The sequence below is a fragment of the Chiloscyllium plagiosum genome, chromosome 23 (genome assembly GCF_004010195.1).
Source record: "Chiloscyllium plagiosum isolate BGI_BamShark_2017 chromosome 23, ASM401019v2, whole genome shotgun sequence".
Taxonomy (NCBI): Eukaryota; Metazoa; Chordata; class Chondrichthyes; order Orectolobiformes; family Hemiscylliidae; genus Chiloscyllium; species Chiloscyllium plagiosum.
This window is the reverse complement of record NC_057732.1, coordinates 12607593-12619863: the sequence shown is the minus strand read 5'-3', so window position 1 is coordinate 12619863 and position 12271 is coordinate 12607593.

Genomic DNA, 12271 nt, shown 5'->3' with positions numbered 1-12271 from the left:
CGTTACTATTTAATGAATACAGAATCACGGTCACTATTCATTCATAATGATTCGAATGAGGATCTACACTGTAACTTCCTGAAATTAATTTCATGATGGGATCCCAGAGCACAGAAACTTTAATTTCATCAGCTTTAGCTGTGGAATTGGATGAGCTCAGTAACTGGCAGACTTTGTTTGAAGCCAGCAGTCATGAGTTCAAATCTTACTCCAGATTTAAGGATCTAAATTAGATTCCTATACATTAATGTTGCACTGCCAGGGATGAAATGTCAAACAGAAATACTTGCTGCCTTTCAGCTGGTTATAAAAGATCCCTTAGCACTATCTGAAGAAAAGAGTGTTTCCCAGCAATCTATTCAACATTTATCCCTCAATTAAAAACTAAAACTGAAACATATTATCTGGTCATGATTTAAGTGTAGTTTGTAGGATCTTTTTGTTGCAAACTAGCTTCCATGTTTTCTACATTACAACAGTGAAAAATCTTTCAGCACGATTATAAGGCATTTTGAGAGCAGCTCAGACCATTAAAATGGAATATATAAATGCAATTTATTTCCCTTTTTTCCATTAAATTTAGGCTGAAAGCATGACTCTCATGACAACCAACTCAGTTAGCTCAGTGGATCTTGGAAACAGTTCAAAAATATTGTTAGCAACAAAATTATGATGCTTCCAGCCTGCTACCCAGTTTGATCCTGACACTGCCTTAAATTTACAGTGGCTGATTTTTATGATGAAAGGTTATTCAACCAGACGGCACAGTCCTATGACTTGATATATTGAACTAGGACATGATGAATTATTTCCTTTATCTGCAAAATCCTGACCTCTGTCCAACACAGTTCCTTCAAATGCGCCAAACAACTGTCCATGTCACTTAACCGGTTACTGACATATCAGTGCAGATTTTCCTCAGACTGACCTCTGGTGTGAAGAATGGCCAGGGTCCAGCCGTTGTGGAAAGCTAGCTAGATCACAGATGGACGATGGAATCTCTCCAACCTTCTGTTGGTTGGCCATGAATCACACAAGCCTTAGTTTTCAGACCTGTATTTCCTTGGGCCCAGGCAGCATTTTACACCAAGAAAGCATGGGGACCTGTCCCAGTTTCTCTGGTGTAGTTTGGGGAAGGTAATTCCAAAGTGTTGAACTGTGATTTCAGACTGTGGTGCCGCAGAGGATGAGAGGACCTCCATAGACCAGCACACTCATGATTCATACCGAGGGGAGTAGGTTTAAGCTGAATGATGCGGCTGGAGGAGTTTGCAAAGAAAGTATGAAAGATGTAGGAGTGAGCTTGGTCTTTGAAGCAAGAAGACGCTGAAGTCATCGGAAATTCAGCCGGAATAGCAGATTATTCAAGCGGTAATCAATTACAGCAAGGAGAGGATCTCAAGGTTGTCTTGCAAGACGATCGAGCTCACTCTGTCAAACATCCGCACAATACTATTTTTATACTTTCTTACATCAAAATTTACAAGTCTACAAATTGACTGTTATTGTGCAATTGATCATATCAAGTCCATATGTCAATCAACTGGGCGATGATTACATCAAGTCTGTAAATTAATTGACTAGGCAGTTAATTATATCAGATCTGCAAATTAACTATATCAAATCTATAATTCAATTAACTCAGCATTTTGATTACATCAGATCGTTGTGTATTATATATCTACTAGGTCTGGATATCAAACCTACAGCTCAGCGAGCAAACCTACACCCTAAACCTCAACCTGAGCTACAAACCTTCACAAACGTTGCAAAACTATCTACGAGTCGGATTCAAACACACGGTGCCTGTTCGCTTATGTGGTCACTTGCTTATCTCGTAACCTTTGCCCCTGAATACCCTGTGAGCTAAGGATCTATCTTGCTTACTCATAACAGTTAGCAATTAACAATGTCGCCATGGTCTAGGTGACATGTTTTTGGTGATGGAGAGTCAATTGCCTCGAAACATCTTATTCTATGGTTTTGTGAGATATTGTATTGTAAGTTTCTTTATTTTTGTATTAAGGTCTTTTTTTTATCAATCATCTCACAAGTGCTCTATATTTACTACCACTGCATTTCATCCATTCATTCATAAAACAGTGGTCTCTCCACTCCCCAGTGCACTGTCACCCAAAATTATGAAAATGTTATAATACAATCCCCCCTTAGAACTGTCTACCTGGACTTGAATAGCTTGCAAAACAAACAAGTTTCCTCCATCAGCATGTACTTGTTAGATACATATTGAATAGTGCCTCTGTCCCCTTTAAGATAGTTACTGTCAAAATAGCACTTCTGTGAAATTGAATGAATGAATGAGTAAACTAGCAACAGTGAGTGAAATCTCAAACCCCGCTGCGAATCAGTTTACTACCCCCTCTGCTTTTATTAACTACATATATAATTTCTGATTTGGTTAAATCATATAAGCCTGATGTTCTTTCTAGCATTCACTTCCCTACAAGAACCCACATCCCTTATTCCCCTTCTATAATGCTGTTGATGGAATTGTAAACCATTTGATGGCAATAGCCTGGAAAATGGATGATCTGTGGAATTGGATGAGGAATAACTGAATGAGACTTAGACAAAAGTTAGAGTTTATGTGGTGGGGTTGGGAAGGCAGGCATGGGGAGCATTGTGGAAGCCCAATGTGGAAGTGATAAGAGTAAGTAAGATTTCTAACAGCAGTGTGGTGACTGTAGGATGTCAAGTTTTAAGCTCAGTTCAGGTTTGAGTTCAACACCAAAACTGCACACAATCAGCAATCAGTCTGACTCAGTTGCCAAATAATTGGATGTGGCCTCATGATAAGGGAATGGTTTTCCTGGCCAGAACAGAATGGCATCAGTGTCTCCGGAGATAAGTTGAAGAAAGCTGTGTGCCAGCTGTGACTAAATTTTGTACAAGCACTGGCCAGCACCTCAACAACGAAGAAGACTAGGGAATGGTACAGAACATAACCTAAGAACTATGGCTGATCTTATTGAATGAAAAAAAAATCCAACTTAGCTTTAAAAAAAGTTTATTGAAGTAGTGTCCACTGTAATGGTCAAGGAAGTCCATAATTAACAACCCTCTGGATGAAGAAGTTCCTTCTCAATTCAGTCTAATTCTGCTTCCCCTAATCGTGAGGCTATGCCCTCTTGTCCTAGTTTCACCTGCCAGTGGAAACATTCTCTCTACTTATTTTTTATCTATTCCCCTCATAATGTTCTCTGGTTCCACATAAGTCCCCCCTCATTCTTCTAAATTCCAATGAATATGATCCCAATCTACTCAGTCTGTCCTCATAAGCCAACCCCCTCAACTCCGGAATCAACTTAGTAAACCTCCTCTGCACCCCTTCCAGTGCCAGTACATCCTTTCTCAAGCAAGATCAAAACTCTACACACTTGTCCAGGTGTGGCCTCACCAGCACCTTGTACAGCTGCAACATAACTGCCCTGCTTTTAAACTTAATCCCTTTCGCGATGAAGGACAAAATTCCATTTGCCTTCCTAATTACTTATTGTAACTGCAGAATAATCATCTCTAATTCATGCACAAGGACACCCAGGTCCCTCTGCATCGCAGCATGATACAGCTTTTTACCATTCAGGTATCAATCCTATGGATGACTTCACATTTATTAACATTATATTCCAGACTTTTGCCCACTCACTCAAAATATCTTTATTCCTCTGCAAAGTTTCACAGTCTACTGCACACTTTGTTCTGCCACTCATCTTAGTGTCACCTGCAAACTTTGACACATTACACATGGTCTCCAGCTCCATATCATTTATATAAATTGTAAATAATTGAGGTCCCAATACCGATCCCTGAGGCACACCACTCGTCACTGATTACCAGCCAGAATAACACTCATTTATCCCCACTCTTCGCTTCCTGTTAGTCAACCAATTCTCTATCCATGCTAATACTTTACCCCTAATACCATGCATCCTTATCTTATGCAGCAGCCTCTTATGCGGCATCTTGTCAAAGACCTTTTGGAAATCTAGATACACCACATTCACTGGGTCCCCATTGTCCACCTTACTCATAATGTCTTCATAGAATTCCAAAAGATTTGTTAAGCATGATCTGCCCTTCATGAACCCATGCTGCATCGGGACAATGGGACAATGTCTATCTTAATGCCTTGCTATTTCTTCCTTGATAATACACGCATCATCTTCCCCACTACAGAGGTTAAACTAACCAGTCTATAATTTTCCATCGATTGTCTACCTCCCTTTTTAAACAGTGGCGTCACATTTGCTGTTTTCCAATCTGTTGGGACTGCTCCAGAGTCCAGCGAATTTTGGAAACAATCATTATTACGGAAGTGGTAGTGTTGGGCAAGCTAATGGAGCTAAAGATAGACAAGTCTCCTGGCCCTGATGGAATGTATCACAGTACTAAAGGAGATGGTGAAAGAAATAGCAAGTGCGTTACCAGGTCCTCACCTACCTTCATCTCTTTGTCAATTACTGGCATGTTATTAATGTCTTCCACTGTGAAGACCAACACAAAATACCTGTTCAATGCCTTGACCATTTCATCATATCCCATAACTAACTGCCCCTTCTCATACTCTAAAGAACCAATGTTTCCGCTCTCACTGCAAAATGAAGGCAGCTGCTCCCATGAGGTAGGGTTTTAAATGAAGAATTCACCTTCCTGACAGCCTCCTGGTATCTACTGTCACCGGTCCCACCGAAAAAATGAAGGCTGCTGCTCCATGAGGTAAAATTGGGCAGCAGCATACAAATGGACATTGACTCACATGGGCAGTTGTGGGTGTTATTATGGGTGGCAGTTATGAGTGATTATTCCTGGGGAACAGAATGTAGAGCAAGAATAAGAAAGGTCAGACTACAACCACTCAACCAAAGACTCACTCCTTAACTGTGAATCAGATACATTCGCTGTCATCTGTATCCGGTCATTTCATTAAATAACATTCCTAAACAGTAGGAATCTGATCACTTTAACAAGACAATGTGCCAAAAGAAGTGTTAGTGGGATGTACCAAGTTACCAAGGAGATTTAGATTTTTTTGAGATCAAGTGGATGAGGGTGACTAGCCTCTCCCCCAAAAGCAGTTCTTATTCCAGCCGGGAAGTAGCACAAATTTCCACATGTATGCAAAGAGATAGGTTTTACTGTGTAGAATAACTACAACGTGGGCGGCACGGTGGCACAGTGGTTGGCACTGCTGCCTCACAGCGCTAGAGACCCGGGTTCAATTCCTGCCTCAGGCGACTGACTGTGTGGAGTTTGCACGTTCTCCCCGTGTCTGCGTGGGTTTCCTCCGGGTGTTCCGGTTTCCTCCCACAGTCCAAAGATGTGCAGGCCAGGTGAATTGGCCATGCTAAATTGCCCGTAGTGTTAGGTAAGGGGTAAATGTAGGGGTATGGGTGGGTTGTGCTTCGGCGGGGCGGTGTGGACTTGTTGGGCTGAAGGGCCTGTTTCCACACTGTAAGTAATCTAATCTAAACTATTGTGAACAATGTTGTGTAAACTGTTACATTGCTACGTCAAAGATACAACAAAGGCTTCAATTTTCCACTTTCGGGTGTAAAGCATACTGGTGTGGATGGCATTGCATCTACCAATGCCCAGGGTGAGTTATCTCATATGTTTATGTACTTCTCACTTCATTATCTCTGCAAGCAAGCAGGCAGTGCTCGCTGTACACTGGACCTTCCCAGGCCATTGTTTCTGGCTATATTTATAAACCAAATGGATATCTACTTCACTCACTGCAAACAAGGTAATTCCCTAAAGCACTGAGGTCAATCCCAAAGCTGATGAAATGTTCCTGAGAAGCTGAGGCTGGTCCCTTGATTCAGTGATGCATCCTTACAACTGTTTCTGGGTGGGATCATTGACCAAAGGGAAATCCTCTTCCCAGGGATGGCACCAGGAGGCAACAATATCAAACAGATCCTGGTTGGAAGCCAATGCCCCACCTAAACTGACTACCAACAGCTTTGGAAGAAATGGAATGATCTCTTGCACTCCACAATTATCAGTGGTGTCCTTGTATCTCTGCTAGCACTTGGTCATGGGAAAGCACTCTGTCTAACACTGCTACTGCACACAACAGGCCATAACATCAGTAGTGCAACCAGAAACTAATAAACATCATCACTGCACAGCGATGCACAGATCGAATCATATCATCAAGTTTGCTGATAATACCAATGTAGTGGGTCTCATCAGCAGGAATGATAAGTCAGCTTACAGAGAGAGGTGCAGCAGCTAACAGACTGGTGCAGAGCCAACAACCTGTCGATGAATGTGGAAAAGATGAAAGAGATGGTTGTTGACTTCAGGAGGGCATGGAGCGACCACTCTCCACCAGACATCGACAGCTCCCTGTGGAGATGGTGAAGAGCACCAAATTTCTTGGTGAAGACCTGGTGGAAAATCTCACCTGGACCCTCAACACCAGCTCCATAGACAAGAAAGCCCAGCAGCATCTCTACATCCTGCGCAGGCTGAGGAAAGCCCACCTCGCACCGCCTCGCCTCACCATATTCTATAGATGGTTCATTGAGAGGACCCTGAGCTGCTGCATCATTGCTAGGTTCAGGAATTGCACCCCTTCAGATCGTAAGACCCTACAACGGATAGTGAGGTCAGCTGAGAAGATCATTTGGGTCTTTCTCCCCTCCATTACACCACATGCTGCATCCAAAAGATTAAGAACATTGTGGAAGACACCACACACCCTTCACTCAAACTCTTTGCTCTCCTGCCATCTGGCAGAAGATACCGGAGGATTCAGTCTCTCATGGCCAGACTGTGCAACAGTTTCTTCCCCCAAGCCATTAGGCTCTATAACACTGTATAATTGGACTTTTTCCTATATGAAATTCTTTGCATGACTTAAAATTGCTGCTAGAAAAATATCTTTTATTTGTCATTCTTCTGTTACACTGTAACTTGCGTATTTTGCACTTCTTATACACTTTATACCATGTACGATTGTGTAGTTTGTGCTGTCCATGTCGCACCCTTGGTCCTGGAGGAACACTGTCTCATTTCTACTGTATCAGTTGCATATGGTAGAAATGACAAATAAAAGCTACTCTCCTCTCTACTTACGCAGCCTTAAGCTGGAGGCTCCACACCCATTTCCAATGTGTGTGTGTCTATATGAGGGTGAGAGTGTGTTTGTGTGTGTGTGAGTGGGTGAGTGAGAGTGCATGGAAGTTTGTATGTATAAGTGATGTAAGTTTGTAGGTGTGAGACAGAGATTGTTTATCTGTGTGAGTGTGTGTGTGTCTGTGGATGTGTGTATGTGAGAGAGAACGCGTGTGTTTATATATGATATGTGTACTGTATATATGTGTGTGTGAGAGAGAGAGACAGGCAGTGGAACTTTGTTGGGCTAAAGGTTTATGGTTAGCAGCAGGCTTGACAACGAGGGGTCATGGGGAATATAGTTCGGGAGAGTGTATGATAATATGGGGGCGAACGTCAGCTTAATAGTTATTCAGAAGTTAGACAAGATTTTTAATTATCTAACTTTTCCTTGGTAATTATTGTAACTTAACAGAAATGGAACTCCTCAGACTCTCTAGCCTTAAAGAGTTTTCTCAGAGGATTTGGGTAACAGGGAAATTGTCGACCAGAATTGTCAATTTTCATGGAAGCTGTGACATCTGGGATTCAAAAGGTTTCTTTGCAGCTTCAGTCGATGTTGCTCCAGTGATGATCTTGCCATTGGAATCTCGGGGTTACTACTCCAGGAACAAACTGTAGTTGTGACAAAACAGTCAAGGGCTAACCAGTAGGAGACTTCATTGGGCTTCCTAGACTTATGGCTGGACCCAAAAAGAATAAAGAATCTGTTAAGATTACCTGTGATTACATGAAAAGAAATCTTTCATACGGCCACAAAGAAATAGTGGCCAGGAAGTCAAAATAGTTCCAAATAATTTTGACAAAAGAAAATGAATAGCCAAAGAATGTGCAACCACTTGCCAGTATTATGTTGAAAAATGACCAAAATTAAAGTTGTTCAGTTGGCCAATAATGTATGCCTTGAGCACTGATAACATTTTGAAATCGTGGGCAACTCATGACAAATAACTTGTTATTCAAGCTTCTGTCCTGGAAAATATATTGGAAAAGATACACCATGGTGTACAGTCAATGGTGTGGTGGTCAGAGATTCCAAAGGAAACTGAGGATTTAGTGATCTGTTGTGAAACCTGTGATCATATAGCACTGAAAGGTCTGGAAAACAGCCTTGTCATCACTGAAAACAAGTCTATGGGAGTTAGACCAACAGCCACTGATTCAGGACATATAGTCATAGAGTCTTTCAGCACAGAAACATACCCTTTGGTCCTACAAGTCCTCCCAGATCTAAGCAATCCAGCAAGAAGAGACAATCTCTTCCAATTTGAACGATATTGTCTGGTCCAGAAATCCAGGTTATTGCAAGGAAGGACATGTTTGAATCAACAGAGAAGCAGCGTTGTAGGAGAGACACTAACATGATGAGAGGTCACCCATATGCTGTTATGAGACCACTTCCTGAGTTATAAAGAAGAAGTTCCTCAGCAAAAGGAATGCAGGACATTAAGGGGATAAAGTAATGAACTAACACAATCTATGAGGAATTACGCCCTCAGTGCAAGACGTCAAGAGATAGAAAGATTTTTCAGCAGAAAAAATACCCAGAGATTAGAACCAAAGTCAAAAGACTTGAAATTAAGGACCTCCTGATTTTACAAGCCCAATGTGAGTGCATTCTGAAAGAATTGTGAAATGCCCTGAGAACCCGGTATTCTGAGGTCAGAGACATGGGAGGAGATAGGGCCATGGTAAACATAATATAGGTATATACAAGAAAGTTTAATAACTTAACTATGGGGAAAAATCTTGCAAAGTGACAGTGTATAAATGGCTCTGAAAGGTTTAATGTTCATGTTACATTGAGCTCCACCTTCTCTGTTGATGTCACACAGTCTGTTAGTTGAGATGCCGCATTTAACTGGGCGATGATCTTATTTAATCATGCAAGATTCTTAGATGACTTGTCAGGGTAGATGCGAAAGAGTTGATTCCCCTTGTTGGAAAGTCTAGGACCGGACGACATTATTTCAAAACAAGGGCTTGCATATTGAAGACAGAGATGGGGAAGAATTCCTTCTGCTGGTAGGTTCCACTGGGTCATGAATTGCATTCAAGACTGAAATTGTCAAATGTTTAATCAAGGATTATGGGGAAAAGGCAGGAAAGTGGAGTTGATATCAGATCAGCCATGATCCCATCAAATTGCAGAAGAGACTGAATGGGTTGAATGGCCAATTCTTCTCCTATATCTTATGGTCTCTGGTTGTACTAGCATTTGGAGGGAGCAGATATATTCTGCACAGCTCCCAAGTGTCTTAGTAATTATGCTGGGTTTGTAATGTAGTTCTATTTATTGCTAGAATACAATAAACTAATTATTGACCAAGGATAGTGCCATTTCTGTAAAGGCTGTACTTTGATATATCCTTTCCCTCTGATCACCAGCAGAGCTCTAGACAAAGTAGAGACAGATGTGAATTTGTGGCAGTGATTTATCTCAAACACATTTTGCTCTAAATCACATATTGGTGACAGGTATTAAGAGCGCAGTAGTGACAGTCAGGCTAGTGCCTCAAGTTTCCCCAACAGGTGTTCACAAAGAACCTCCAAGAAGTTTATAAAATCATGAGGGGCATGGATAGGGTAAATAGACAAGGTCTTTTCCCTGGGCTGGGGAGTCCAGAACTAGAGCGCATAGGTTCAGGGTGAGAGGGGATAGATATAAAAGGGACCTAAAGGGCAACCTTTTCACGCAGAGAATGATACATGTATGGAATGAGCTGCCAGTGGAAGTGGTGGAGGCTGGTACAATTACAGCATTTAAAAGGGATCTGGTTGGGTATATGAAAGGAAGCGCTTAGAAGATACTGAGCCAAGTGCTGGCAAGTGAGACTAGATTAGGTTGGGATATCTGGTCAGCATGGACGAGTTGGACTGAAGGGTCTGTTTCCATGCTTTATATCTGTATGACTCTAAGTGATGGGAAGAAAGTATTTTTAAAAGATAAATATTTATAATTCCATGAGCATCTGGAGAATCAAATATAAGTTCTGTACAGGGATAACTTATGAATGCATAGCTTTACATTTAATCTATTAATTCTGTAAAATGACTTAACCAAATGTGATACCATCGTTTCTTGCTGAGTTTTGCCAGCTTTTATTGTTTTATTTCAGATTTCTACCATCCGCTTTATTCTATCTGTAATATCTTGACTTTCACCTTTACGATTTGTTATAAATTATATTAAGTTTAAGTTGAACCCAAGGATTTTATGGAATATCATGTTTTAACAAACAAGCCCATTGCTGAGATACAATTCAGCTGCTACAAGCAATTGTGACTGAAGCATAGGTTGGTTGAATGTTAAATTCCTTTTCCTCCACAAGCCACGAGGTTGCCAATATAGAGTTTGGCTGCGTCCCCATTTCTATTCATCAACCACCCTTGAAGTTGCTGCTGCCACAGAGTAATTTAATTCACCCCAGCTAAAGTGAACTGGGCAGATTTATTGGCGGAACCACAATAGATGGTTTACATGGACTGGAGGAGGCCTGTGCACATTTTTTTCCTGGAGTACCTCAGTGGGAGCCACATCTCGAGACAGCTACAGCTGCAGGGAGCATCAAGTCCTGACCTTTGCACTTCACAGTCTTCCTGTAATCACTGGTAGCAGAATACAGCTGGAATTTCCCACCGCAGAAATAAAAAGACATAGGAAAACTTGAGGAAGGGAAACTTGAGCCAATATGTTGATTACAAGAGGAAGAGTTGAAATACAAAATATCATGAGACGGTTTTATTGCTAAAGGCACATCTGGAGTGAGCCGAATTTATTTAGCAAATTTAAGTTTGCAATTTCTCTTGTTTTATTTTTGCCAGCAAAAACACATTATTTACAGGATATAAATAAAAGAAGAACGTATTGCTTGGTGGCACTATTTTTCCCTCCACAAATTCAAGACTTGATTATAAATAGATTTTATTTTGCCTTTCAAACATTTTACATATTGCAAAGCTAGAGTCTTTGCTAGGCCTCCCAAACAGACACCTAAAAGAAGAGTTAAATATTTAAGTAATGCGTCAAATGCCTAAGCTTCCTTTCCCTTCTGTGCATGTTCAGAACTCTTCCATTACTGCTTGGGCAGCCAGCAAAAATTAATTTAGATAATTTAAGTTTTTTAACTCGTTCCTCTGAGTTATTAGAAACAGGAGTCATAATTAGCTGCATTCTTGACCCACACTACCCCTTCGCACATCCTCTCCCAGTGCTTATGTGCACACCGAATTGGTCAAACATTGTATGCTGTAAGTTCATAGATTTCACCATGGCTTCCACAGGAGTAGCAAATTTCTACTTGTCCCTGTGTCAATTGTAGTCATTATTTGTAGTTTGCGGAGGTCAAATAATTTGAATTTTTGCAAACACGTAGGATGGTTTGATGTTTTCTACATGATTAACAGTGTGAAACATCTGATCACTGCTCTTTGTCTCATGTACAAAGTCAGATTCTAGTTTGTTAACCACTTCATCGCTGGCAGGTTAACAGATGGTCTTTATTGTAACTATTTTTAAAAGTCATGGGAAGTGGGTGTCATTGGCTGGACCTTATTGCCCGTCCTTTGATTGCCCTGAGTGTAGTTAAGAGACAGCCACATTGCTGTGGGTCAGGTAGACCAGCAGTTTCCTTTGCTAAAAGGCATTAGTGAACCAGATGTGTCTTGCCAACAATCAGCAATGGTTTCATGGTCATCATTAGACTCTTAATTCCAGATTTGACTTTGAGTGCAAGCAGCAGCTAAGGTAAGACAGTTTGTTTTAAAATTACTTACCGGTAGCAGGCAGCGGTGTTTTTTTCTCTCTTTACAGAAAGAGCGGGAGCAGCAGGGGGAAGTGACGAAGACCAGAGGGGCAGCCGGGTAGGTTTTTTTCCCCTTTAAAAGCGCGCAGGAGAAGAACCCGAGGCACTACAGAGGTAGTGTCTCCCACCCGCCCTCCTCCTCTAACCTAAATAATAAGACCCGTTGTGGTAAGGAGGTAAGTGCTGCATTTTGCTTGTTGTATACTTTAGACCCAGTTTTTTTAATAAAAGGTTACTTTCAGAGGGATGGCAGTGAAGACAGTGCAATGTTCCTCTTGCAACATATTTGAGGCGAGGGATGCCATGGACGTCCCTGCTGA